We start from the raw sequence: 26992 nt of genomic DNA on the forward strand, positions 1-26992 counted from the left end.
TAACTCATGGAAGCAAATAGCCTTCTCTAGAAATTTTTTAATGCATCCATGTCCCCAGTACTTATAGCAGAGGTGCTGAGAAGTGGCTCTGGGTGGCCCCCTGTTCACTGTGATCACTGAAAAGGCAGCAGCCTGTCCCGGGTTCTTAGGTTCACCCCAAATGCTTCCTCCGCCAGTGCCTGTCTCTAAGCATCTCTCCCTTTATCTCTTCCCCCAGCCTCCTACCAAACAAGGTCCGGAACTGAGGTGTTCTGGAATTCCACCCTTGCTAAGCTCTGGGATTAGGGCTGCTGTTTGGAAAGGGGACAGTAGGAAAGGAAAAAAAAAAAAAAAAACACCCCAACCATTAACCCCTTAGGCTCTAAGCACTGAGAGTCTCCCCGTTTCAGCCACTAGTAAGTCAGCAACTCTTGGCCACATCCCTGAAACTTGAGCTCCAGGCGCCAGCAGAGACAGTTAAGCCAAGCCAGGCTGATAAAAACCTCTCTGTCCTTAATGACTCTGCTCGGCACACCTGTTCCAGACACTCACGCGCCCTCATTGTGGAAGGGATGCAGGTATGGAAGGGTCACGGAGTGCAGAGTGTGGGTGCAGGAAGCAGTGGGACAAGAGGAAGAGCAGGGAGCAGAATCTCCTGGCCTGAGGGACTTGCTCTGAGACTAGGCCTCAGCACAGCAGGCAGGCCGTGGGGTGGGGACGGAGGCACTGGCCATATCCCACCATCTCCTCTGTGGCTGGCATAGATCCAAGACCCTCAGCCTCCCCCATCTACCTTTTTAAACTTTTGTTGGAGTTCTACATACAGGACAACAGTAACACTCATTTTAAGAAACAAAGCAATGCAGGGCCTCCCCAGTGACGCAGTGGTTGAGCCCTGGGTTGCGAAGCTGCCCGCAGCCTCTGTAGCACCAGTTCGATCCCCGGCCTCCGGCAAGGGTCCCACATGGCACGCAGACCTCTCCTGCCTCCCGCTGCTCCCCTCAGCAGTGTACTTCATCAGTCTGCCTGCTCTGTTCCCCACTCTGGCTCTGGTGAATTCTCTTACCCTCCCGCGCTTCTGACTGTACCCAGTGCTTATATAAATAAATAAACAAACAAACAAACAACAAATAAATAAATAAATAAATCTTTTAAAAAAGAGAAAGCAATGCAAAGATATATAGTTAGCAATATCCTTTGTCTCCCCCCACCCCCTTTCCAGCTCTCCTCTAAGGAAATTAATTTCAGACTTACAGAAATGTTTCAAGAAAAAGGGAGAGAACTCTCATATCAGCCTTTCCAACTTGGGGTGTTGAGCATTTTACCCACAGTCTCGTTCCTGTTCTGCTACAACCGTGCAGCAGCCTTTCGAGGAGGGAGGCAGGTGATGGTGCCTTTTCCACTTTAGACATGAGGCAGCCACGGGCTGGAGCTGGGAAGCATGCACTCAAGGTTGCACCGTTACCAAAGGGCTCACCAGGGTCCCCACACAACCTCCATGACGTCACTCGTGTTTTAGGTTTTGTCTTTCCTCCTAGAGCTCCTTTTTCAGTCAGGACTGTGGAAGGCACATCTACCCTCACAAGGAGGAGAAGGTCATGGGAAAGTAGAAGGTGAAAGTCCCCTTCCATGGCCTCCCCAGACCAGGGCACCTCCTTCCCCACTTTGACTTTCCAGGAGTGGGGGTGGGGCAGGAAGGCTGGTGGAAGGGAGTCTGGATACTGTTTGTTGAGGGAGGGGCACTTTGCTCCAGACCCTTTTGACTTTGAAACTGGATGAGGTCCATCAGGGTCAAAGCCAACCCATGTTGAGGAAACTAGTGAGCATATCTTCTCACCGAGATTTGTGGTCTGCTGGATCTGGGGTGCTCGTGTCTTCCTTTGTAGGAGAAGCCTGGAACCCATTGGGGTCGAGTGCTCAGATGTACCACAATCTCCTGCGCCTCTCAGTGTGCTGGGGTGGAGAGACTGGAACAAGCAGAGTCTCTGCTGGACATGAGCACGTGGCCATCGCTACGTGATGTTTATTCCCTGACTGTTCCAGGTGCCATAGCCTGGAAGGTTGTGAACATCATCCTGGAGACTGGGTGCTCTGTCCTTCCTTCTTCCAGTGGACAGAAGCAGGGAACCCCATCTCTTGGACTCTGACTCCAGCTTGGGGTCAGGACTCCCTGGCTCCTGTATCAGGGTACACTGCCTGCTCCCCTTCTAACTCAGCCCACTCCTGGGGTTACTTAGTCTGGCAACAGTACTGTCAGGGGTTGCAGGAGAGAAGGATGGGAAGGGAGATCTCAGAATGGAGTTCCTGTGGGAATGCTGGATGCACAGAAGGGCTGTGTCTGTGAGCCTGAAGCTGCCCCCCACGTGGCCAGCCCATGGCCATGCAGATCTCTGACTCTTATCAAATGTCACATGTGCTCCCTGGCATTCCTGAAGTGGGGCTTTGGGAGGGTTATGTGATTAATCTTGTGCTGGAGAATGTGGCTCAGCACGTGCCTCAGGTCAGGACAGGGCTGCAGGATCCTGGTGCTGTCTCCCTGGAGTCTGATGCCGGGGGCTTTGCAGCCCTCTCCACTCCTCTCCTCCCAGCGGTGTCACTCGTGATGTGAGGCAAGTTCATGCAGACCCAATGGGAAGGGCACGGAGCGGCAAGTCAGCCTGCCTGAATCTGCGCCTTGCTTAGATTTGATAGGACTTTAGAAAGTCTCTCCCTCTATTGGGGTTAGTCTCCTGTTCCCTTATTCCTACCCATTGAACCCCTAGTGTTAGTTTGGTGGCCATGGCTAAACAGGGAGTGAGAAGCCTCTAGAACTTTATAGCTTCCTTAGGAATGCCTGAGGATCCCTAGGTATTGGTGATTTGGAGGAGCCACATCCCTGAGTGATGCAGTGTCAGCCTGTACACGTATCTGCCCCCCCACCTGGAAGCGCCTCTTTGGGGGGATTTTTCCAGGCCCACAGGGCAGCCAGCAACTTAAACTTCCCTTATCAGTGGGCAGCCCCCCCCAGCTGCTCCTACAGAGTCCATGAGGGAAGTGGCTGGGCCACGCCTATTCTGGAGTAGGGGTGCCAGCCACGTGGCATGGTGGGCAGCCAAGCTCTCAGCTTTGGGCATCACAGTCCTGAATGCCGATGCTCACACTTCCTAACTGTCATCTTGGGCACATCACTCAAACATCTGGCCCTTCGGTTTCTTACCTGCAAAATGGGAGATTAGAAATAGCATCTACCTGCTAGGGTTGATTAGGAGGATTTGGTGAGGTGAAGCCTGAGAGACACTCCTTGGCATGTGGCCACAAGAAGCACTCACGAGTCTTAGAGACAGTTGTGGTCCCAGGTGTGATCTTGTAAAGCAAAGCCCAAGCTCTCGGTGGCAGGCGGTGTCTGGTTTGGGGTTGTGGCTGGTGAAACCCTGGGTGGGTTTAGTAGGGGGTCTGTGTTACTGCATTTGGTCTGCCTTCCCCTGAAGTGGGGGTGCACTGTCATCTGCCCCCAGAAGTGCCATTTATCCTGCCCATGAACTCTTCCTTGGGGTGCTAGAGCAGTGAAGGGTGCTAGAGCAACACTGGGCATGACTAGGGAACAGCAGACCCTCGAGTCATGGAGGGAGAAGGGACGGACATGGGGACGGGCTCCAGTGTGGGCAAAGAAGATGGCCAAGTACCAGTGTGTGTCCAGGTGCCAGGAACCTGCTCAGCAACCTCTATTTTTAGCCCTGGGTCTGGAAGGAGCGCACCACGTCCCAGGGCCCTGTTCCTACCAGGTACATACAGTTCACTCTCGAGTTCCAGGGCCTGCTTCTTTCTCCTGTTCTTCACTTTGAAAAGAGTCAGCAAAATCCTTATTTCCATAAGCATTTTTCTGGCTGTAAAAAGCTGAATCCCAAACCTGTTATTATAGCTGTTCATGCTATTTTAATCTGCTCTGTTTAGAGGTAAGAGGGTAGCAATGACTCTGCAATTACTGAGTACATTTGATCCATGGCGCAGCTACCAGAGCCGGCGGAGAGCCTCCGAGTGGGATGGTGCCGTATGTGGCAAATCACTTTCGAATTTACTAAAAATATGCCCCTTTGCAGCCATGCAGATATCATAATTTTCCTCCCTGAGGCTCGTTGAAATTCCCATCCGCTTCCTGCCTTGAGCTCGCTCGCAGCACGCTCCTTTGGCCCTGCTACCTGTTCCCTTTCGGTCTTTGTCTTGGCCCTCTGGCCAGATTCTGTCTGGTCTCTCACCCTCCACGCCACTTCACTCCTTTTTTTCCCTTCCTCCCTCTTCATTTCCTACACAAAAAGATTTTATACTCTACTGCCCGGCGCATGAGCGAAACCATTTTTCATTTGTGGTGTTGAGAAGAAAAATACTTGGAATTCTAAATCTACCAACTATTTCACATTTAAACAAGCTGGCAAGTTGGACGGGCGCTGCGCCTCCTCCATACAGTAATTGTTGCCTCCCCAGGCTCCCTTTTCTATCTCTGTTCCTATTTCATTCACTTTTCTATTTGCAGCCAGCGCCGAATCTGGGCTTCTCCCCCCTCCCTCTCCCCTGCAGCCTGCTTTCTAGCCAGTGACCTTGGCTTCCCCGAGTGCCGCACTGTAAATGAAATGTGGCATGGCCACATGTATCTTGATAAAATATATCAGTGGATGAATTGATTTTCATATTGATTTCCTCGCATGAGCGAGGTGTATGTGGAAATCAAGTGTCTGGTAATGATAGTTCGAGAGAGATGCAGGATGCTTAGGGAAGAGCAGGCTTTGTTTTCCTTCCACTTAGGAAAAGTTGCTGCTTGCTCGCTTGGGAGAGGAGCCTCTTGGCTTTGGAGGCTCCCCCATTCTGTGGAGGGGAAGAGCAAGTGTGGCCTGCCCCCAGAGAAGACTGTGTCTTCTCTGTGTGAGCCTGGGTCTCTGGGGAGACCATGCACTTGGGTGCCCCAACTTGTCTCTGGAGAGAAATAAGAAACTCTCAGGCCATATTGAAGGCTGGGATCACCCAGCAATACTGAGGCCCTGGGCTGGGGAGAAGTATTTGCACACCATCTTCATGCCTCCTCCTGGCTGCTTTCTGCTCTCGTTTGTCGGGTTAGTTGAGATGTGGCACTTAGGAATCCAGACTGATGCTGTGGCTCACGGGAGCTGGGGGTGTGCTTGACCAGGCATAATTCGTGCGTGTGTGAGTCTGTGTGCCTGCAAATACCCACATAGAAAGACATATGGGAGCCGTGGGTATGGGCCAGAGTGAACATAGGTGGACACTATCTCCAGGTTTGCTGTGGCTTTTATTAGCTTGCTGAGGACAACCGAAAGGATAGTATCCAGTGAGGTGATCAAAACTTCATTTTCTCTTCTCTGCAATTGCTTTCCCAATTCCTTCTCCCAACTGCTCCTAAATAAAATAGATGCCTTCAACCTTCTATTCGATCCAAGAAGTGAGCTGATGGTGGAATCTTTTTATGAGGTGAAATAAGCATAGCAGGTGATACTGTGTGTGCTTAGGTGTGCTCATGCAATAAAGCTCAGGTAATAGGAATATTTGGGGATGAAACTGTGGTAATTGATTATGTTTTCTGGCTAGCAGAGGCTTAACTGGAAAGGCTTTTTGGCTATAAGCTCACTGGAATCCTTTGCAAAACAGAATAGTATATTTTCCTGCTTTTATAAGTACCAGGTAGTCAAGCAATTGAATCTTTGCACATTTCATGATCCTGCAGCACACGTGGGCTGGTTTTGGTTATCACTTATGATTGTAGATGTCATATAGAAGGTGTAGAACTGCTCGAGTTATTATTTAACCTGAGAAGGTAGTTCTCAGCTGAGAACAGTTTTGTTCCCCAGGGTGTGCTGGTGTGGTCGGGAAGTATTTCTGTCGTCACAGCTGAGGAAGGCTCTTACTGGTATGCAGTAGGCAGAGAATATGGATGCCGCCAAAGTTCCTACCATGAACAGGGCAGTCTCTCTCCCCGCCACAATAGTTACTTGGTCTACTATGTCAACAATGCTGAGATTGAGAAACCCTGAGGCCCCCTGTCCTGGCACAGGTGTTGGCTGCACTGGCTGTTGTTCCTCGGGAACCTATTCCAAACATGGTGAAACCCCAGGTCTCCTATGTGTGTGGTCTCAGTGGCCTGATGACCAGTGTGCAGAGGGCCCCAGCTTGGAAGGAGAATCTGTCCTGACCTAGTACATGCTTAAAAAAATAATTGTTCAGAGTTTTAAATTCATGCATACGAAATACTGTGTTCTCACTGATCTGCTTTTCCATAAGAGTCAGGTGCTGGAAGTGTTCTGAATAATTCAAGCCTCTAATTCATTGACAGTTATTGTGCCACAGAACAAACAGGAACACCTGCCAGTTTGCAGATAGGCAGGTCTGTTCCCAGATAGCCGGCCAGTGAATGCCCAGATTCATTGAATCATTTAGGACCATGGAAAAACCACTAGGGGCCCACTAGCTTTAAATTGAACTTAGCAAAATACACTGTCCCCAGGGGGCGGGAGTGGGCAGGCAGAGTTTATCATTTTCCCTTGGTCTTTGCAACCTCAACTAGATTCTCAAAGAGAGTTCTAGAACTTTGAGAATACATGTCTTAATCTACTTGCTATAGGTCAGAGACAGTCTTGCTTTGACACACTTGAAAATGCTTCCAGTATACATAGATGTGGCCCTTGGTTTTGACTGTCCCTATGTGAGCCTTTGGTGGAATCCCTCAGGTTTTGGCCTGGTCAGGCTAAATAGGGAGCGTTCGCATCCTCTGCATCTTTTGGCTTTCTTTGAAGGTGTTGTTGAAAGTCGATGAATTCACATACCAAAAAAGTCTTTGAAGTAGGTTCTAACTGATTTGGTGGGAGTTAAGAAGATCGAAGGGCCTCCTTTAGTAAAGAAGCAGCTTTTATTGTCAACTTAATTTCAAATGAAACTTCACTGTCAAATATTCAGGAACTATTACACATGTTATGAACCTACACCCTTTCTGTCTAGAACACTGAGAATGCCTAGTGGAGTGAAGTCTTCGTATCTGTGTGTCTGTCTGGCAAATGCTTGTGAGTTGTTAGGGGTAGAATATTCACCCCTTAGTTTATTGTGCAAATTACCAAGCCATGGTAGCCTCTGGCAGGGCTTCACAATTTCATATAAACTTACAAAATTGCCCTGCAAGACTGATTTTCCAAATCAGTCACAGAGGGTGAACTAGGGCAGCAGAGCCATAGTTTATCTCTCAGGTAGTATTTAGTTTTGCCTTGTAGTATTTATCAGATGTGGGGGCGGTTACAGGGAAAGAGGACTGGTAGGAGGTAGAGTCAGATGGCCTGGGTCTGCTGCCTTCTAGCTGTGTGATGTTGGACAAGTTGCTTAACTTCCCTGATCCTCATAGGGGCAACGTGCCCTCCCTACCCTGTCTCCTCTGCAGGCTTGTTTCCAGGATCGAGGAGTGGAAAAGCACTTTGTAAATTGCAAAGAGCTAAGTAAGTATCAGTGCTCTGGACACTGTTCCACGGTGAAGCAAGAGCAATGCCATTTGCACACCAGGTTTGGGACCATGGCAAGCACTGACTATGAGAGAGTGGAGCTTCTCTGATTGCGCTTATTTAGTGTCATGTTAGCTGTGAACTGGAGTCATCGCTGTATCTGGGGTCTTACAGTACAGACTCTGAGGGGGCCTAGAGGTGTCTCCCTTCCTTTCTGTTAGATGGAAGTGTATTTATAGCCTGATATAAATACAATCAGAAGGTTCCTATAAAACTCTGTTATTACTGCAGTACAGAGTTAGAAATGCTTGAGGTTTCGCCTTCTTGGCTCTTCCATGCGGCAATGAATATTTTATGGGAAAGGAAATACTTAGTGTCTGACTCTTTTTATAGTGCAACTACTCACATGGCTGGTAACCTTCCAGATCTCTCCAAAATCAAAATCATTGTCCGTCCATTTCTCCTTTCTTCACAGAATGTCCTGGTGTCCTGCCTTGCTGCGGTGTCCATGTTCTCTTGGTGACTGGGTCCATTTACAGAATGCGTGGGGTGTTCATTTCCAATCCTAATTAAGGCTCTGAACTGGAGGAGTTGGCTGCTCTCCATGTCCACACCACCCCTTCTGGCACCTTGTGGTGTTGGTCAGCCCCGGGAGAGGCCTGCTGGCAGAGAGCCCTGTGGGTTGTCCACTTGAAGGTCTCCATCTGCATTTTCTGCCATGTCTTTCTTTGCTAAATGCCTGGTAGCCATGGAAGGATGTGGCCCAACCTTTATAAAGTCCAGTCTGAACTTGGAATTAAAATATAATGGGTGAGTTGATGGTCCAGTGGAACCAGAAGGGGCTTTTCCCTTCAAGACCTGAGCTTTGGACTGAAGGCTCTCCCCAGAGCAGCCACCAGGGTGTATGAGGTTTCCCTCTCAGGCACCCTTCCTGTGCCTGAGACTCCACATATAAGATAGGAAGGTAAGGTCTTGGTCCTGGCTTGCTGGGTCCAGAACTTCAAGTAGAGGAAACGGGTCTCCTGGGAGGTCAACATCTGTGGAAATTGCTTGGTTGGCAGCATGAGGCCACTTGTCCTGGCACAGGTGTTGGCTGCACTGGCCTTTGTTCCTCGGGAACCTGTTCCAAACATGGTGAAACACCCAGGTCTCCCATGGGTGTGGTCTCAGTGGCCTGATGACCAGTGCCCAGAGGGCCCCAGCATGGAAAGGTGTGGCTTCCCAGACGCTCGGAGCAGGTCTGGCTGTGCCCAATACTCAGGCAGTTTTCCTTCCACAAGGGTGGGGCTGTGAAAAACACCTCACGTGATTTGAATATGGTGCCACACTTCAAGGAGTGGGCTCTGGGAGCGCTCCGGCCTCGCTGATCTGCCTCCCGCTCTGCCCCGTGTTTGTCTTGGCGTCAGAGAAGGCACAGGGAAAAAGTGACTGTCAAACCTTCAGCGGCGTCAGTTTGATCTCCCAACTCTGCCTGTGTTACTGCCAGATGGAACATGTTTCTTCATTGCAGCTTTGTGTACTGGTCTTACATTGGCCTTCACCACCCCCTTCTGAACTACTTTTCAGTCTTCACATTCAAGGCAAGGTACAAGTCGAAGGCTTTGGCCTCAGAGGCTCAGTGTGTCTTCAGTGGTGAAGGTAAAGAAAGGGGTACTTATTAGTTGTCATAAATAGAATGGAGTCAGTCAGTGGCTCACATGTTTTTTTCTGTGGGATTGACTCCAAAGTTAGGGTGTGTTTGACACAGTCGAAGTGCAGTGTCCCTGGGGTCATCTAGTTGATGGATGTGATGTAAGTAAGGCTCAAGAACTGAAAATCCTCAAGTGTTCTCAAAGCTTCACAACTGATCCTTACTCGTATTTTAACCACTACTCCCCATCTGGGAAGTAAACGGTGACAGCATATTAAAGAAATGGAACCAGAGAGAGAAGAAAGGGGGAGAGTTTTTAGTAAGTGTCTTTTGTATTATAGACACTGTCACGTGCTTTTTAGTAGCTACTTTTCAGGTTAATTCCGAAACTGAAGATTGAGGAATTCCCTGGTTCTGGAACCTGGATAATCCATAGGTAGGATTTGTAGTTCAAGGGTCAGATAAGCCATCAGTGTTGAGTGTTGAGCATTGTGCCAGATCCTATGAAGACAAAGACATACCCACTGTAAGTCCTCGCTGGGGATCGAGACCACACCCTGCACATTGGCACATTCACACATGTGCACACACAGAGCAGACAGAGCTAGTGGGTCATGCCAGTGTGAGCTGCACTTCCCATTGCTCCAGAAATTCACAGGGGCCTGCAGCTGTGGGTGGCCATGATGGAAAGTGTGGGCAGCCTCTGGGCACCAGGCAGAAGATAAAGACAGAGTGGTGGTGGGGGACATGGAGTAGCCATTCGTCTTCCAAACAAAAAAGACATCCATGTCCTAATCCCTGGAATCTGTGACTATGTCAGTTTAGGTGGCAAAGGGAGTTAAGATTACTGATCAACTGGTGAAAATAGAGAAATTACCCCAGATTATCCAGGGGGTCCAGTGGGATCAGTGCAATCACACACATCTTTATTTATTTATTTATTTATTCATTAAAGATTTATTTATTTATTTATTTATTTATTTATACAAGCACTGGGTATAGTCAGAAGCGTGGGAGGGTGAGAGAATTCACCAGAGCCAGAGCAGGAAGCAGAGCAGGCAGAAGGACCGAGGTACACTGCTGAGGGGAGCAGCGGGCAGCAGGAGAGGTCTGCGCGCCATGTGGGACCCTCCTCCCGTGGCCAGGGAGCAGCTGGGAATCGAACCGGCACCGTGGAGGCTGCGGGCAGCTTCGCAACCCAGCGCTCAACCGCTGTGCCACCGGGGAGGCCCAACACACACATCTTTAAAGGTGGGAGAGGGGAGCAGAAGAGTCAGTGACAGAGAAAGAGTTATGAGGATGGGAGCAGAGAACCACAGGAAGAGCAGCAGGGAGAAACTCTGCCTGGAGTTGCAGCTTTGAGGACGGGAGAGGACCATGGGCTAAGGAATGAGAGCAACCTGTAGGAGCTGAAAAGAGTTAGGGAACAGATTCCCTCCTAGACCTTCCAGAAGGAATGCAGCTCTTGCCCTTACCTTAGCCCACCGAGGCCCATTTTGAACTTTCTGCTTATAGAAGTAGGATGTGATAATAAAGATATGTTGTTTCACGCTGCTGAATTGGTGGTAATTTGTTACAGCAGCAAAAGGAACCTCATACAGCGAGATTGAAGAAACTTAAATGGGGGGTTGCCAGGGAAAGTGGGAGCCATTGCCCTTCCTTTGCTGTTCTCAGGTGCTCCTGTGACACGCAGGCTCTGCTCTAAGGCAGGGATGACCTGCTTCCCTCTTGATTTCTTGAGTGATGGCTTCTTCTCTTCTCTGCAACACCGTGCTTCACTTTGTGGGTACAGAAGCTCACCATGGGGGCACTAGCGAAATAAGGGAGGTGGTTTGCATGGAATTCTGTTCAAATCCTCCAGCCTGGGGGAGAAACCATAGACTTGAACCCTGGTGAGAGTGACACCTGGGGTTCTGATGTCATTCCCTACTCCCTTGCTTACCTTCTCCTTTTAACTTGTCTTCCTTCCTTTTTACTTGTGTGAACAACTTGGGAAAAGTTGTAAAAATAAGTAGATTCTCCCAGGAGGTGCTAAAAATAGCACCAGTCTTCTAGTACTGCCTTAGCATTTTGTGAAGGTTATTTATCACTGTTTGGAGGGCACTGTGCTCTGCGAAGGGCTACCCCGGGGCGGGACTCCTGGGGTCAGAGATGTCAGAGTCAAAAAGCACATCCTAATTTTAAAGATGGGGATACTGAGGCCAAGAGAGCTCACATGGCCTGAAGAAGTGCTTATGGTGAGTCTGTGAGCTTTTCCTCCTTGCTCTGGAATGTTCTAAGGTCCTGGTGTTGTCATTTGGGGGCCGTGGGTGAATGATGGCAGTAGTTAAGGAGATCAGCTTTGTAACATTTTCCCCAAAAGATGAATGAAGCTAATCATCGGGCAGAATATTACCTGCCAAGGGCTCTGGTTTGGAAGCTTTTACACCACATCCTGAAACCTGAGGATATTGTCTACTGAGCATGACTTTGTCTTGGACATTCTGCTTTATTTTTAAGATTCAAGTGTAGATTTAACTGGAGGGCATCAACCCTCTTGAAGTCTCAGTGGTGCCATCTCTGTTTATTCTTTTTGTCCTAGTTTCCTTCTTCTCCCCCCACATCTCCAAAATGGCCCCATGTTCTATGTGGCATTTTTTTTTTCTGTAAATCTTTAAAAATATTCTAGCTGATCTGTCTGTTATGCCTGAGTACATTTATTCCTTGATGCATAGAAGGTCCAAGGACCTCCGAAGCTCTCCAACCCTCTGACTCTTAGAAGGTTAAGCTATTATGGAAACAGACACTGCATCTGTGTCTTCTCTTATTTCTTGCATGCAGGGTGACCTTTGGTGTACATTGTTTAGAGATCAACCATTATCCAATCATTTGAAGTCCGCTTCTCTCATCTCTCTACCAAAAGAGAAACTAAACCTCATTGTCACGATTAAGGTCACAGCCAATAGCCAGTTAAGGAAGCCTTGCTCCCTTGCTCTCACACTGCCCTGCCCGTCCTCAGCCCTTCCCAGGAGACAGGGGTCTTGGAAAAGAAAGGGACTGGAGAATAGAAAGACGAAGAGGCTACCTGTGGTACTTTCATCCCTCAGCCTCGCTAGGAAGGAAGTTGGCCACATGCTAGTTGGTTATACCAAATTGACCCATACGGATGTTCAGATGGCAGGTAAGTATTTATATGGCTAAACCTGAGGATTTTCCAAAGCCTTCCAGCTTGCTGGTAGAGAGAGGCCCTGAGGCTTCCAGCAAGGTAATTAAGCACATGAATTAGATTGTGTCTTCCGGAAGGGAGAACCAGTTCCCTGCCCTATTACAGGTTGATTTCATTTAGGGTTGACCCTGTTCTATCTCTTTGGGCAGAGAAAATAAGGGTGGATGTGATGGAGGAAAAGGGGTAGCAGTGGCAGTGGAGAACTACTCTGGCGGTACGGGGCCTCCTGAGCCCCTGAGGCAATTTCTCTTCCTCTCTGTGAATGGTACAGAGTTGGGGGAAGGTCCTGCCTGGCAGCTCTGAGCACACCACCCCATTCTGGCAACGAGTGCCAGAGGCCCGTGCTCGGCATTGGGGAGAGTTGAGAGCAGCCTGTTCACGTGGACCCTGCTTTCCTGCTGGCTCGTCAAGGCAGCACATTTCAAGGAGTGGTCTGGTGGTTCTTGGAGGGAAGCCTAGTGGACCCCATTTTGAGAGTGTGCCTGGGGGCTGTCCACAGGCCTTTTCATCAGCCTTCCATCCCCAAACTGTAAAGAAAAGCAGGTGGTGTGGAAAGGCAGGAGGCAGCTTTTAGGGCTATTATGGGGCCCAGGCTCTATAGGGGAAAACAGGGCTGTGACTGCAGAGTGGCTGGGATTAGCATTTACCTTGATGGACACAGGACTTTGCAGGGGAGCCATGAGAGGATATAAAAGCCACAGGCCACAGGAGGAATGCTTTGGGGGTTTGGGGATGGGTGTGGTGTTCCCAGCAGGTAGGTAAAGCTTACCCAGAGAAGGGGCTCTTTTCTTGCTTTCTTGTTTGGGGCGGACATTTAAAACTTTTAGTCCTCTTCACCTAGCATTTGTCCTGCATCTCCCTGCTGCTTTTCATGAGTTACTAGCTTGCCCTGGTTGCTGATCTTTTTCCTTGCGTGGGTCTCCTGCTCTACTAAGTTTTTAGCTCCTCAAGCGTACAGCCTGTGCATTGCATCTCTTTGAAGCTTTCCACAGCGGCTAACACTGTGCCTTGTGCTGAGTAGGCAGTTGACATTAGTCAATGTTGAGTGGCTGGAACTGCTGTTGCTTGTCCCCTTCCTCTTAGGGGAGCTACTTGCTTCTATCAAATTGTCTCCCTCTCAACTGCCCCTGTCTACACCGCCCCCACCCCTGCCCCAAAAGGAGGCTCACACCACCCAGTTTTCCCTCAGAGGTGATTTTATGGGAATTTATAAATGAAAATCCTGGGATCAAGTGCACATAGAGGAGCAGAGATCACTGGAACATGGAGACCAGACTTCAGCAGACTGAGGGAGAACCTCCCCAAGCCTGTCCCTTTGGCCTCGTGGATTTCCCACTGCTCTTTGGTCAAGTTGATCCTTTTTGCTGCACGAGAAAGGGCACTGCCTGGCATCTTCAAGCTTCCTATTTGCTGCCAGTTATTTTTCTTATCCGACTTCTTTCCTGCTCCTCTTCACAGCCCCTTCATCCGCCAGCTCTGCCAGTTTGCTCAATGTGATTGTTTCAGCTTTATTTGGAAACTGAAAGCCTCATTTTACTATAATAGTTCCTTAATGATTTGCTAAATGAAACTTGCATACTTCATCTGCTACCGCACTTTTCAGATATTAAACAAATATCTCTAAGAGGTTTCCTTTTTTTTTCCCTTCAGAGACCAGCAGTTTGCTCAGCCAGATGGTGATAAATGGGGTACGTGTGCACCCATCCATGTGTGCTTCATGGGGGATTCTTAAGGAGGGTATCAGTTTCTGTCCAGCGTTTTCTTGCTTTGCTGGCATCCGGTTGTGGATCAAGACACCTGGCAAGTGACCAGACACAGTGGGCGACGAGAAGGCTCGATACCCCCACACCCCTGTGAGTGAGCCACTTGTGATTGGAGGCTGTGGATGCCGTCAGAGGCAGGTGCCTGGCCAGTCTCCAGGGCCACATGTCATGACAGGAAAGGCTGGGCGTGGGGGGCTTCAAGAGCACCTCAGATAGGGGAGAGAAAGCACAAGGGACTATGGTGATGGTTCACAAGTGAATTGGTGGTGGGACTTTTACGGGGAATACACAATGATGTAAATTATATAAATAAAAAAATTATTAAAAAAATAAAATGTGAACCCTTTGAGAAACAACACAAAAAAAGAACACCTCAGACCTCTGCCCTTGCACAAGTGCCAACGCGTGTCCCCTCCCTCCTCTGACAAGGACCCAGGATGGCTCCTCTGAGCCTGCTGTTAACCCCTGTCTTCTCCCCAATCAGCGTCCTAGTCTAACTCATTCCACCCGACTCTAGTATCACCCCAGCTCCAGCTCGTCTTTCTCTGGGTTGGCCAGCTGCTGCTTGCCAAGAGCCCCTACTCTTGGCCCTGTTTGTCTTCACCTGAAATGCCCTCTCCTCTTCTCTGCTGCTGCATCCTTGGTGTCTTCTGAGCCACCTCCTCAGGGAGACCTCTGCGGTTTTCTGCGCACCCACTGTGGGGGTGGGGGTGGCTCTGCCATCTTGTCGTTCAAGACCATCAGTGAGTACTGATGATACATGTCATGCCACGCCTTATCTCTTCACTTAGCTGGTAAGCTGTGCTTTCATTGACTCACTGTGTCCAGGTAATATCTCATTGATTCTCAACCTGTCTAGGCTCATGAGAGAGAAAGGAGACCTGGATTTTCCTGCCCTGGACCATGTTGGGTTGCTCACCAGCTCAGGATGCCAAAGGGAAAGAAGGGGTGCAGTGTAGCAGCCCCTGCCTCTGCACACCCTGGTTGCCAGCTGCATTTGGAGAAGCAGGGGTGGACACTGTGCCAGGCAGCCAATGGGAGCAGCAGAGCTCTTTGCATTCCTGCCGCAGTGACTTGGGCTCCATGGTGCCAGACACCTGTGCTCGGTGATAGAGAGCTGGTTTGGGCCAACCTCCTCCTTCTCGTACCTTCTTGGGGAAACAGAAACATCTTTCAGGTGCCTGGCATGGATGGCGGGCTGGCATTGGATTCTGGAAAGCGGACCTAACTACTGTCTTTGGAATATCCCCATTCTCTGGACATGGGGCGCTTCTCTTGTCCCTCTCCTTCCAAAACCCCTGCCCACACTGAGTCCTCCACGCCCAGCCAGCTCCATTCTTCCAAGGAGGGTTTGGTGGCTGCTCAAGGACTGCGGGACTGAGGTCAAAGTCAGCCTCTGTCTTGGGACTCGGCATGATCCTGCCCACACTACGACCTTAGCCAGCTGGTCCCCACCCACCTGTCACCTGACACCCGGGATAAGCCAAGCCAGTCTGCCAAAGGCTGGTCTAGCATGACTCTTGACAAGTCTTGGTTCACATGATGACTCCATCACATGGAGTTCTTATCCTTATCTGTGACCTTTCCATTTAATATTCCCTAACATAGGCAGAGCTGGCCCTTCAGGCCCAGCATGGCCTCAACACGCCCTCCGTCTCTGGCCACAACCACTCTGTCTGTGGGGCTTCTGTATGCCCATATGTGGGTTCCTTGTGGACATTTGGGCACGAGGCCACACCCTTCTTTCAGGATCCCTTCTCTGTCTCTTTCTCACCAGCTGGGTGAGGAGCTGGCCAGGGGACAGGGTCTGTCTTTCTTCCTCTTTTTTTAAAGATTGATTTATTTATGCATGCAAGAACTGGGGTACAGGCCAAAGGTGGGGGGGAGGTGAGAGGATTCACCAGAGACAGAGTGGGGAACAGAACAGGCAGATCTACTGAAATACACTGCTGAGGGGAGCAGCGCGTGGTACGCGAGAGGTCTGCTGTGCCATGTGTGTTGCTCCCTGGCTGGGGATCGAACTTGTGCTGCAGAGGCTGCAGATAGCTTCCTAGTGTTGACTCTTAAGGGTGCGCCACTAGGGAGGCCCCTGTCTTTCTTCTTATATAACCATTTTATGCTCAGCACTATGCTGAGTCTTTTACCCTCACCGTCTTATATTTCCACCTTCACAGTAAAAGTGTTATTATTCCACTTGACAGATGAGAAAACCGAGGCTTAGACAAAGCTCAACATCTTAAAGCTCGTATGTCTTGGCCCTGGAATTTGCCATCAGGGCTGATGTGAGTCTTGAGTTCCTAAACCTTTTGCTTTACTGACTCAGTTTGTATCAGGTTCTACTGCTTACAGTCTTTATCACCTTGGGCAAGTTGCTTATTTCTTTGTCCCTCAGTTTCCTTCTCAATGCAGCAGAATTAAAAATAATACAAAGTTGTTCTGAGGCTCGTGTCAGGTATGTGCAGAAGAGTGTCAGGTATGTGCAGGTATGTGTCAAGATGTGCAGAAGAGTGCCTGGCATGGAATACGCACTCACAAGCATCTTATACATCATTTTTCATTCTTAACATCATTTTATATTGTTTGCATAACTGTTCTCACCTCTTGTGTCCCTGGTATTGGAGGCACTTGGGCTTCCTGGGATGACTCGGTGACACATGCTGGATGCGATGTGGTCTTGTGGCCAGGGCTGATGAGGAGGTGGTCTTTGCCAGTGTCAGTCTTGGCAGGATCTCTCAGTCAGTTCTGGTGTTTGGGGGAGTGAGGCGTCGTGGGGCGTGATGGGCTCTGTGCTCGAGAATCGTCCTGTTGCTTGAAAACTTTGTTCGCTTCCCACCCCCTTCCCCAGGAGCTCTGAGCCCTGCCAAGTCTGTGCACAAGCCTTGAAATGACAAAGTACCCTTTAGTTAATTGCACAACGGATTGCCTAGAGTTAAAAGTTCTGATTTATATGACTATAGCTCTAACTGCTCAATAACACAGGCCTGTAATCTACTTTCATTTCAAACAGAACGGTGATTTATAGGGCAGCATGCCGCTTTAGCTCAGAAATGAGGTGTTCAACATATGCTCTGTTGACATAAATTTGGAATTTATCGCTGTTGTCAAAACTGCCTGTTGGACAAAGGTGGGTATTAAGGCAATAAATGGCTCAGAATAGTTTTCTGTCACATTTCCTAACCATTGTATTCAGTCTATTTGAGGGAAAAATATATACTTAAAAGTAATCAAATGTCCAGAATCCATGCATCTTGTTTTGAATGGTGAGAAGGGCGGATGAAGGGATACGAGAACTTCAGGCGGGGGTGGGGTGGCGTGGCGTGGGGGGGGCTGGGGGTGTTGTCGAGGAGAAAGCTTTTCCTGAAGTTATGGCCTATTTTTAAGATTCCACTCTGCTTCCTTTCCCCCATCCCCATTAGGAGGTGGGCTTTCCTTTCTCATTTACAAAGAAAGGGAGGAAAATGAAAGCTCATTAAATAAAAATAGTAAAGGACATTTTTATGTGTGGGCTTAAAGCCAGTGGTGTCAGGGAGGAGTTAGTGAGTGGGGCCGTGAGGGAGGCAGAACGGGATTTTGTTTATAGGGAAATAAAGCCCCTGGCCAGTGTTGCTTCCTCTGCTCCCTGGAAGCATGGCTGTGCACCCACCTTCCCCGCAGGCACCGAGGCTCCTGGGGGCTGCCTGGGTCTCAGTGAGGGTGAGGAACAGGTGAGTGCCAGGCTGCCCCCAGTGAGCTACCTGTACCCCATCTGGATCCTGGCTTATTTGTCACCCACAGTGTGGCCAGCACGCACCCACCTACTCTCATCTCCCCCACGTTCTCAAGCACCCATGGGTGCTGTGCTCTTTGCTAAGCTTGAGAATAAAGAGAAAGGTGCAGCACTCTGTCTTCAGGTAGCGCTTCGTCTAATGCAGAGACAGGCAGGCAGATGCAGCCCCGGGCCCTGGTATAATAATGGACATGAGATGTGGCCAAATGGAGGGGCCAGCTTTGGGAGCAGAGGGGTGATGGGAGGGCCCCTGGGGATGCTGCCAGCTCTACTGCCTGGGGATTAGGTCCTTGCAGGCTGAACCCAGGAAAATTCAGGGGAAAAGGTACACTCTAATATTAAGTGACAGGCTCTTTTTTAAAAGGTGCAATATTGCGGTCAGCGCTTCACCGTGGTGTGCGTATGTGAGGATGGGTTTTCCGTGCTGTGTTGGAGAACTAGGCGGGGTCCCTGTGCATGCAGCTGCCACCTCTCTCCACATGCCTCAGCCGCACGCCATGGACTGGCCACTGTGTCCCTGAGCACAGGAACACCAGGCAGGGACCAGCCAATGTCGGGGCCAAGGCGAAGACTCTTCTCCAGCCTGTTATAAGATAACAGAGCTTGCGGGGTGGTGCCTGTTAGCAGGTGTCACCATGGGGTGCAGGAGGGTGCAGACCCTGCGTCTGCACTGTCATTGAGCCCAGAGACCCCCGGATTATGCATTTCCCGCACGCCCACTGGGCAGGCTTGCAAGTTAGGAGCTGGAGGAGCACGCAAGCCGCCTGCTACTTTTCCCTGTGAAAACGAGGCGCAGCAGGGGGAGAGGATGTGTATTTGTTGCTTTTATTTTATTTTTCCTTTTATCTCCAGGTCCGCACGCTTGGAGCCGCTCGGCATTGATAAATGTGCTCTCGCACACACATGCACACAGTCCCCTTTCTCTCGCCCGCGTGCGTGCCACACACACGCAACCCCGCGCACACAGGCGTGGGCACCAATTGTAAGCCTCCTCTGTGTGGCTCACCCTCCTTTTGCCACCAACCCCTGTCCTTTTCACACAAAGCTCCCCGTTGGGAAAACTCATAATTTTTACACCACACAGTCTTGACTGGCCATTGCTGGAATTACTGTCTCTTTGAAGTGCTTTCTGCTGGGGCATTTACAGGCCGTTTTAATTACCTGCAGCTTGCAAGGGGCCTTGCTCTGTCCCAGCCTTTGTTTGTTTGTTCTTTGCAAGGAGTCTGTGTAGAAAGGAATACGGCTGCCTTCTTTTATAAAGAAAGAACAGGGAGGGGGAAGAAGTTTGGGGAGCCCTCCACAGGGCTTCTCCTGGCAGCCTGCTGCAGGGCACCCCGCCCATCCTCACAAGCTCAGGAAGAGAAGCCAGCCCTTGTTCTCGACTCCCCGTTTTCAGCAAGTTTTAGGTCCCTGGGTTCCTCTCTTAGGGTTTGCTTGGGGTATTTTTGCTTGTGTGTGTGTTTTTGTTTTAAGTATTCGTGAGTGTATTTTCAAACTTCCTATCACAGGGCTATGAAATAAAGCTTCCCTCATCACTGACCAAATCAAAGTCAGCTGCAGTTGAACTGGGACCCGACTCCTATTTTTTCAACTAAATCTGTTTAAGGAGTGTGTGTTATTAAATTATTGAGTCTGGATGTGGAGTGGAGGGAGGGGTTCAAGTCACATGTGGAGTAGTATTCTCTTTGAGCTGTCTGGGGTTTTACTTTCTTGCCTTCATTTTTTATTTGATTCTCTCTCTAGAATGAACTAAATATAAATAGCCTTCTTTGGGGTTTCTGTTAAACACGAGTCTGGCATGTCATGTCTGCAGACAAGATGCTAGTTTACCAGAGGAGCCTTGGAAATTTATCCCCTTCTCTGAGGGCTTTTACAGCAGAAGGAATCTTCATTCATTTATTCATTTAGTCTGAAAATGAATTGAGAAATCTGAAACCTCATACATTGCTGATGGGAATGTATAAGGGTGCAGCTGCCTTGGAAAACAGTCTGGCAGCTCCTCCAAAGGTTAAACATCGAGGGACCAGGTGACCCAGCAATTCCTCTCCTAGGTACATACCCAGCAGAAGTGAAAGCATATGTCCACAGCTGAAACCTGGGCACAGAGCTTCATGGCCACATTTTCATAATAGCCAAAAGGTGGAAACAACCAAATGTCCGTTGACTGATGCATGCGTACTGAAATGCGGTGTATCTGTACAATGGAGTATCATTCCTCAATAAAAAGAACGAAACAGCTGATGCCTGTGACGACATGGATCAACCTTAGAAACATCATGCTAAGTGGAAGGAGCCAGCCACAAAGGCCACATACTGTTTGATTCCATGTCTGTGAAATGTGTAGAGCAGACAGATCCATACAGGAAGATGGTGGATGGCTGGAGGCTTGGGGCTGGGGAGTGACTGCTAATCAGTATAGTGTTTCTTTTTGGGGTGATGGATATGTTCTAGCATTAGATGGTGGTGTTGTGGATGTGCTTAAAAGCCCCTGAATGGTATAATTTGAAAGGGTGAATTTTATGGCATGTGGATAATATCTCAATAAAGCTGTTATTTAAAGATATATTGAATGACAGCCGTGTCCCAGGCTCTGTGCCAGACTCCGAGGGCCCAGCAGATGGTGTCTGCCTTCATGTCGCTTATGGTCTAGGAGAGGGTAAAAACCAATACTAGTAAAAACCAATATATCTGTCAATGAAGTGCTAAAAGGAAATCAATAAGGAGCAGTAATGGAAGCAGCATTGATGGAGAACCTCCTGGAAGGACCGCAGTTCCAGGGCTCTCTTACTCTCCGAGAGCCTGGCACACAGTAGCTGATTATGATACAGAATAAACAGCAGTGGGGACGAGCACCGTGGCCTCCCTGAGATGTCCCTGTAGGAGGTTAGAAAGTCCTCCCAAGACCCATCTGTCCTGGGCTCGGATGCCATCATCAGGTATACCTACTTTTTTAAAAAAAGATTTATTTATTTTTGTACAAGAGCTGGGGTACAGGCCAGAGGCATGGGAGGGTGAGAGGATTCACCAGAGACAGAGCAGGGAGCAGAACAGACAGACTGACTGAAATACACTGCTGAGGGGAGCAGTGGGTGAGACAGGAGAGGTCTGCTGCACCATGTGGGATTCTCGCTGGCTGGCCGGGATCGAACCTGCGCTGCAGAGGCTGCAGGCAGCTCCACAGTGCTGCGCTCAACCTGCTGCGCCACCGGGGAGGTCCTGTACCTATTTTCTTAGAGGCTCCTTTGTTCCTTCTTCTTTATCATTAGAGTCAAGTGAAATCCGGATGCACAAAAGTCTCTCCTTTCTTGCTGGTGAATTTCCTCTCCCTTTAGGGGAGGCTTTGGGAGGACATTATAGGCGGACAGATGGTCTTTCCTCATGTGGGTGGAAGTGACTGTGGATGCTGACTTGAGAAGTCTGGGGACTTCCACCTGTTTCCGTATATCAGCCTCGGTTTCCCCATCTACAAAATGGGGATCGCGCTTTCCCAACCACAGGGAGGTTTAGACTTTTTTCAGGAAGCCCTTTCCAAGTCAGATGTGAAGTATTAAATGCATTCGCATTATTATTATAAAACCTCAGTTGACTAGATTTTTTTTTTAGTATTGTTTCTAGAAGAAAGAAAAAAAAGACCCAGCAGAGAAGTGGCTGTCTGTTTGGTTTTTGCCCTGTCCCTTTGTTGGCATGACAATACCTTTCACAAGTGATTCGATACCCATGCGGGTTAATCTGCTTAATCTCTTATTTTGTGTTCATAACCGATGTTTAGAATGATGACTCTGAAGCTCAGAATCCTCATAGAAAAGTAATTTAATTTTCAGTGTACTAAAGCAGAAAGTATGAGGCAATATACATTAAGAAGATTTTCCAGCAGGGTTTAATTCCACAGGAACTTTCTTCTTAGGCCCTTAATCAACCTCCGTTATTTTCAGCAGTCTCTGAGGATCCATGGCTGGTCTGTGGGATTTGAAGGTAGCATTTTGGCTTCCTGGCTAAAGTGAGAATGTGTGAGAAGGAGCTTAGCTAACCAGGAGACACATTTCCTCCACACACCCAGCAAAACAGGAAGATGAAGGAGTAGCTTTTAGAAAACTGTTTTCTCAGAAATGGACTATTTGGGCTAGTTTTGAAAATCTCACGTGGGAGACAGAGGAAAAAAACAAACAAACAAAACAACCAAAGCCCGTTCATCCATAACCATGGTTCAGTTCCCTTATAGGGCCTTTTTGTATCTGCAGAGAATAGTCTGGATTTATTTTTGTTTCCGTTGGACTGACATCATCAAGCATGCATCATGGTGCCCTGCTTGGTGTTTGGAGACAACTCTGAGAAGCAATCAGTCTGAAGGCATTTTACTATTTTTCCTGGTCTTTTTTTAAAGCCCAACTTTTCTGCTTTCATTTAAAAAAAGAAAAAAAAAGGAAATAGAAAGAAAACTACAAAAGTGTGTATTGATCTCTTCCCCTCAGATCTTAACTGGCCAGTCTGTAATACCTTGCTTACATCTGCCAGGGTTTTGTGCAGTTTTGCGACATCTCCTTAATCCAGTGAGCATAAATAGAACATTTCAATCATATTTGGCTACCAGGAACTCCGCAGATAAGCACGCTAAGACCTTGTTGAAAGAGACTGTATGAGATTGTGTGCGATAAGATCATCCCATAGCCCTGCGCCCAAATGAAAAACTTTTGTTCTTGGTGAAATTTGTTGATAGAGATATTTCAAATAAATGACTTAGGAGAACTTGGTATTTTAAAACAAAGGCCTGGTTATGTAACGGCCTGAAGCCCGGGCCTCCTGGCGCTCAACAGCCCCGAAGATCCTTCTTTGAGCTGTTGCTGCAGGGAGATTAGCAAGCCCCTTTGTCATTTCTGACATCGTATTTTAACACTGGCAGGCAGCCTTATCTGAAAGCACTGTACTTGGTGTGGTGGTGGCCGTGGGGAATGCCATTGTCCTTCGTCATATTTTTAAAACTCAGGACCGCTCCTTCCATTCTTCAGTTGCTCTGGGCTGGCCTTGATCCCAGGGCAAGGCAGGATGCATGACTTTCTAAGAAGCCTGTGAAGATCTTCCCTTTTGGACTATAGAGGTTCAACTGTTCTTGTGCTGGGGTGTGTGTGTGTGTATGTGTGTGTGTGTCGGGGTGGACTTTTTCCACCTGTGCATGTTTCTCTTTGAATTCTCTTTCCTGTTGATTGGCTCATTCATTCAACAAAAATGTGCTGAGTCCCTCCTATGTTCCGGGGTCAGCGATGGAGGTGGAGGGTCTGAATCGGATGGATCTGTCATGAAGGTTATAGTCCATCTCTCCAACAGGCCCAGGTCAGCCCCACAGGTTTTCTGTGTCATACACGTGATTGGAAAGGGCCTAAGACAGCCTCTACGAAAACCTTGCCCTGTTGGGAAGGTGTTAGTAAGTGGATGGGGATAGGGTAGGTGGTCTGACCCAGACCCTTGGTAGGTTATGGGCACAGTGAGAGTGAAAACCAGGTCTCCTGTATTCAGTACATCACACTTTAAATCTAGACAGTTCTTAAAAAAAAACATGTCGTCTTTGCTGTTTTCTCCCCCTCCCATTATATAGCTTAGAAACCACCAAATGACCACCATCTTCCATGGTCCTGCTGTTCCAGGCCCCCAGCAGAGGGACCCTCACTGTGTGATCACATCACTCTCATCCTGCAGCACAGAAGGTGTTAACTGCCCTTCTCTTAGTTCTTGGTTGCTTTTTTCAATCTGTTGTTTGAAACCCTTGCCTTTTATTGGTATATTTACTTTATGGCATACATAAAGAGCTGTATTAAAAAATAAATTGTGTTGTAAAAGCATTCGGTAATGTTTATTAATATTGACTAGTCAGGGAGCAACGAACTCTATTGCTGGAAGGATAATTTGTGGTAATATCAGCTAAGCATTCTCAGCTTGTCAAATCACTGTCTAATCTCAACATTAACAAAAAATTGGGTAAAAGGATAATTTCCTTTACGCCTTGAGAAAATGAGACTGACCCATTCCCCCCAGCCTAGATTAGAACTATCCCTTCTTTTTCTTCCCAGTGGCCTGAGGCTACATTCTGTGACCAGCTATCTCTGTCTTCGGAAGGTGGGTGACCTCTACCCAGACACCAGCTTCTCCTGTCTTCTCTGGCTGCCTGCATCTGTGCTGAGGGCTGTGGAGTAGACCTAGATGCGTGCTCCTGTGCTCAAGGACTTACTGTTTTGAAGAACTCATAAGTAGCTTAGTCCTGAATTGTGGACTTGATTTTCTAAGAAAGCCCATTGGAGAATCACCTGGGTATGAATAATGACAAACCTAGACTAGAATATGTCACTAGGGGTGGCATTAACAGGCCTTCCTTGGGGAAGATAGAATGTCACCTTTAGGTAGTAAGCTGCCTTCTTTGAGTCTTCCAGATGTCCTGTCAATGACTCTTTTTGGCTTAGGGTGGAGGGCTCTACTAGAACAAGCTCTGTTCTGAATACTTCCTCCCCACATAAAGGCATGTGTAGAAATTACAGGAGATTGGACCAACTATGGAAACAACCCACAACCACCCTGGAAGTTACTTTCAAGAGTAAATCTCTCATAGTCTAATAACTTCACATTTATATCTTCCTCTTAAACTTGGAGCTCAGAATGCTATTGACTATTAGGTCTTCCCCTGGCCATTGGAATTAAAGGCAAATGGACATCAAAGGTAAATCCTTGGATGTAAGAGAGTGGGGGAGAATGGAAACCCGGTGCTGAAATACGTGACTCTTCCCATTCTCGGTTCTGTTTCTCAGTGGAGCGGTGAGCAAGACCAAGGCGGAGTCCTCTTACCAGCAGGTTTACCCATAAGCATTGGTTGCTTTGAGACAGAAAACAGTGGCAGAGTAGGATGAGGGTCCTGCCTCGTCCCGTCCACCTGGGGAGACCCAGCACAGTGGGTGCCAGTCGGCCAGGCCCTGCTCCCCGGTGAAGCTGCAGGTTTATGTGGTGACTGGGTTCCTGGGGTAAGTAGAGGAGCTTGGAAATCGGTTCCATGGAGGTGGCAGACTTTTGAGAGGAGGCTCGTTAGACCTTTCTTTGGACCTGACTCGCACGATCTCCCTCTAGTCCTTGTCTATTCTGAGTACCTTAGACACTCTGAGCAGTCAAGTTGATGGTCACGGGATGAGAAGCCATCAGTCCCACAACTCGGGGCAACTTCTGCCTGTGGAACAGCTCAGACAGGCAGAGGGGGAGTTGGAAGGCTCTCTGAGGCCACATTGGCTGAAACTGAGAGTTGGTTTGGGGATGGAGTCAGAGAAGCTGAGAACAAGGAAAACATAACCTTATAAAAGCCACTAGAGCCTGGATTCCCCTCTTTTGTCCTCATTCAAAGGTGGTGGGAGTCCAGCTTGGAGTTCCTTCCCCCTCGCTTTCCCAGTTGCAGATTCTTACTCTCTGTGCTGGCTCCCTGTCAAAGCTCACAGGACACTCAATTTCCATGCTCTCCCACTTCCCCACCTCCAGAGGAGAGAGGGAGTGGCATGCAGCCCTTGAGCTATTGGGACAGAACTCCCTGTGCAATCTTCCTGCTTGTTGGTCAGATCTGCCTCTGGGCAGAGGAACTTGCAAAGAAGTGAAACATTGGGCAGTTGGACCTTGTAGCCTTCTCTCTGGCAAGCAGCACTGCTGACCCCTCTCCTAGCTTTCTCCTCTTGGTCCTCAACCATGTGGGGTGGGGGCAGGCTGGGCTCCTGCTGCAGAGAGTAGATAGAGAGGGTACCCCTTAGGAGCTGCTGTTAGGGTCCTCTAACTAGAGACTGAGGGTTGGGAGGATAGCATTTGGCTTAACTCTGTTCATGCTTCCTCTTTTCTTGCTATTGGGTTCTGGGTAGGCAGGGGGCTAACCTGAGAGTGAGAGATGGGGGGCTGAAGTCCGGGCTTTATGTGGCTAGAACATAGCCATTGGCCTTCCTGGTGTCGACTTCAGGAGCCCACACAATAGGGCCCAGCTATAGATTTGGGGTTGCCCACAAAGCTCTTACATTTGGAATTTTATTATGATGAGAGGAAGGATGCCTAGACCCCACCTAAGATGGAGGAATTTCTTGGTAGCATTGAACATTGAACTAGACCCTGCAGAGGAAAGGGAGAAAGATGTGGCTTCTGTCATTGCACAGTTCGTAGTATAAGGCAGATAGAATTTTCATGAATGTTCAGACATAGTGGTTGCCCAGCAGTGCATGTGGCCCTCTAGCTTGGTTTTACTACTGAGAGTTTTGTGGTTAAGAATTAATTAGAAGGAATGAGTCTTTCTTTCCTAATTGTTAAAATTTTGGATTCACTTGGTTCTAATTTCTTATGATTCACTTCTCTTGAGAAAATAGCTATGACTCTATCAGGGGTTATTTTTTTGCTTTTTAGACACCAGTGAAAATCTGTTAAAATCAAGGTGAGTTTCCCCGGGAGGTCAGGTGTGGTGTGTGGTGGGGCTGCACTTGGAGTAGGGGGAACTTGAGCCTGCTCCCCAATAATAGATAGTGAGGACCTGAAACCTATGTGGGGGATGGAGTCCCCACTGGGTCTAGAATGGAGATGCTTGGGCTGTAACTGGGCTACTTTTGTTTTTTGTTTTTAAGATTGATTTATTTATGCATTCAAGAATTGGGGTATAGGCCAAAGGTACAGGGTGAGAGGATTCACCAGAGACAGAGTGGGGAGCAGAATAGGTGGGTCTACTGAGATAGACTGCTGAGAGGAACAGCGGGCAAGATAGGAGAGGTCCGCTGCACCATGTGGGTAGCTCCCTGCCTGGGGATTGAACTCAGGTCATAGTGACTGGTGATAGCTTGATAGCATTGAGATTTTAACCCCTTGTGCCACCAGGGAGGCCCCAGTAACTGGGCTGCTTTTGAAAGAGTGCTCATCAGTGTTGCTTTTTCTCAGCAAAGATGGCAGCTATGCAGAGAGGTGCACAAATGTCCTCAACTGCCCTCCTTCCCTGTGTTACAGTAGATGACCTTGGGTGCCCTTGGGCAGCTAGTGAAGAGACAGGACCAGACTGGGAAAATATGAGTGTATGTGATAAGGAGGGGTGGGCAGAATTTCCATTTTTTTAAAGATTTATTTATTTATACAAGAAATGGGGTACAGGCCAGATGCGTGGGAGGGTGAGAGGATTCACCAGAGACAGAGTGGGGAACAGAACAG

At 48.6% G+C, this 26992-nt stretch overlaps 1 protein-coding gene across 3 annotated transcripts in view; it reads left to right on the plus strand.

The window, feature by feature from the left end:
• The window catches only part of ZBTB16 (zinc finger and BTB domain containing 16), a 178054-nt gene that overhangs the window by 60125 nt on the left and 90937 nt on the right, over positions 1 to 26992 (plus strand). The gene's annotated exons all lie outside the window — the stretch shown is intronic.

The sequence above is a fragment of the Talpa occidentalis genome, unplaced genomic scaffold (genome assembly GCF_014898055.3).
Source record: "Talpa occidentalis isolate TD23 unplaced genomic scaffold, MPIMG_talOcc4v2.1 talOcc4.12, whole genome shotgun sequence".
NCBI lineage: Eukaryota > Metazoa > Chordata > Mammalia > Eulipotyphla > Talpidae > Talpa > Talpa occidentalis.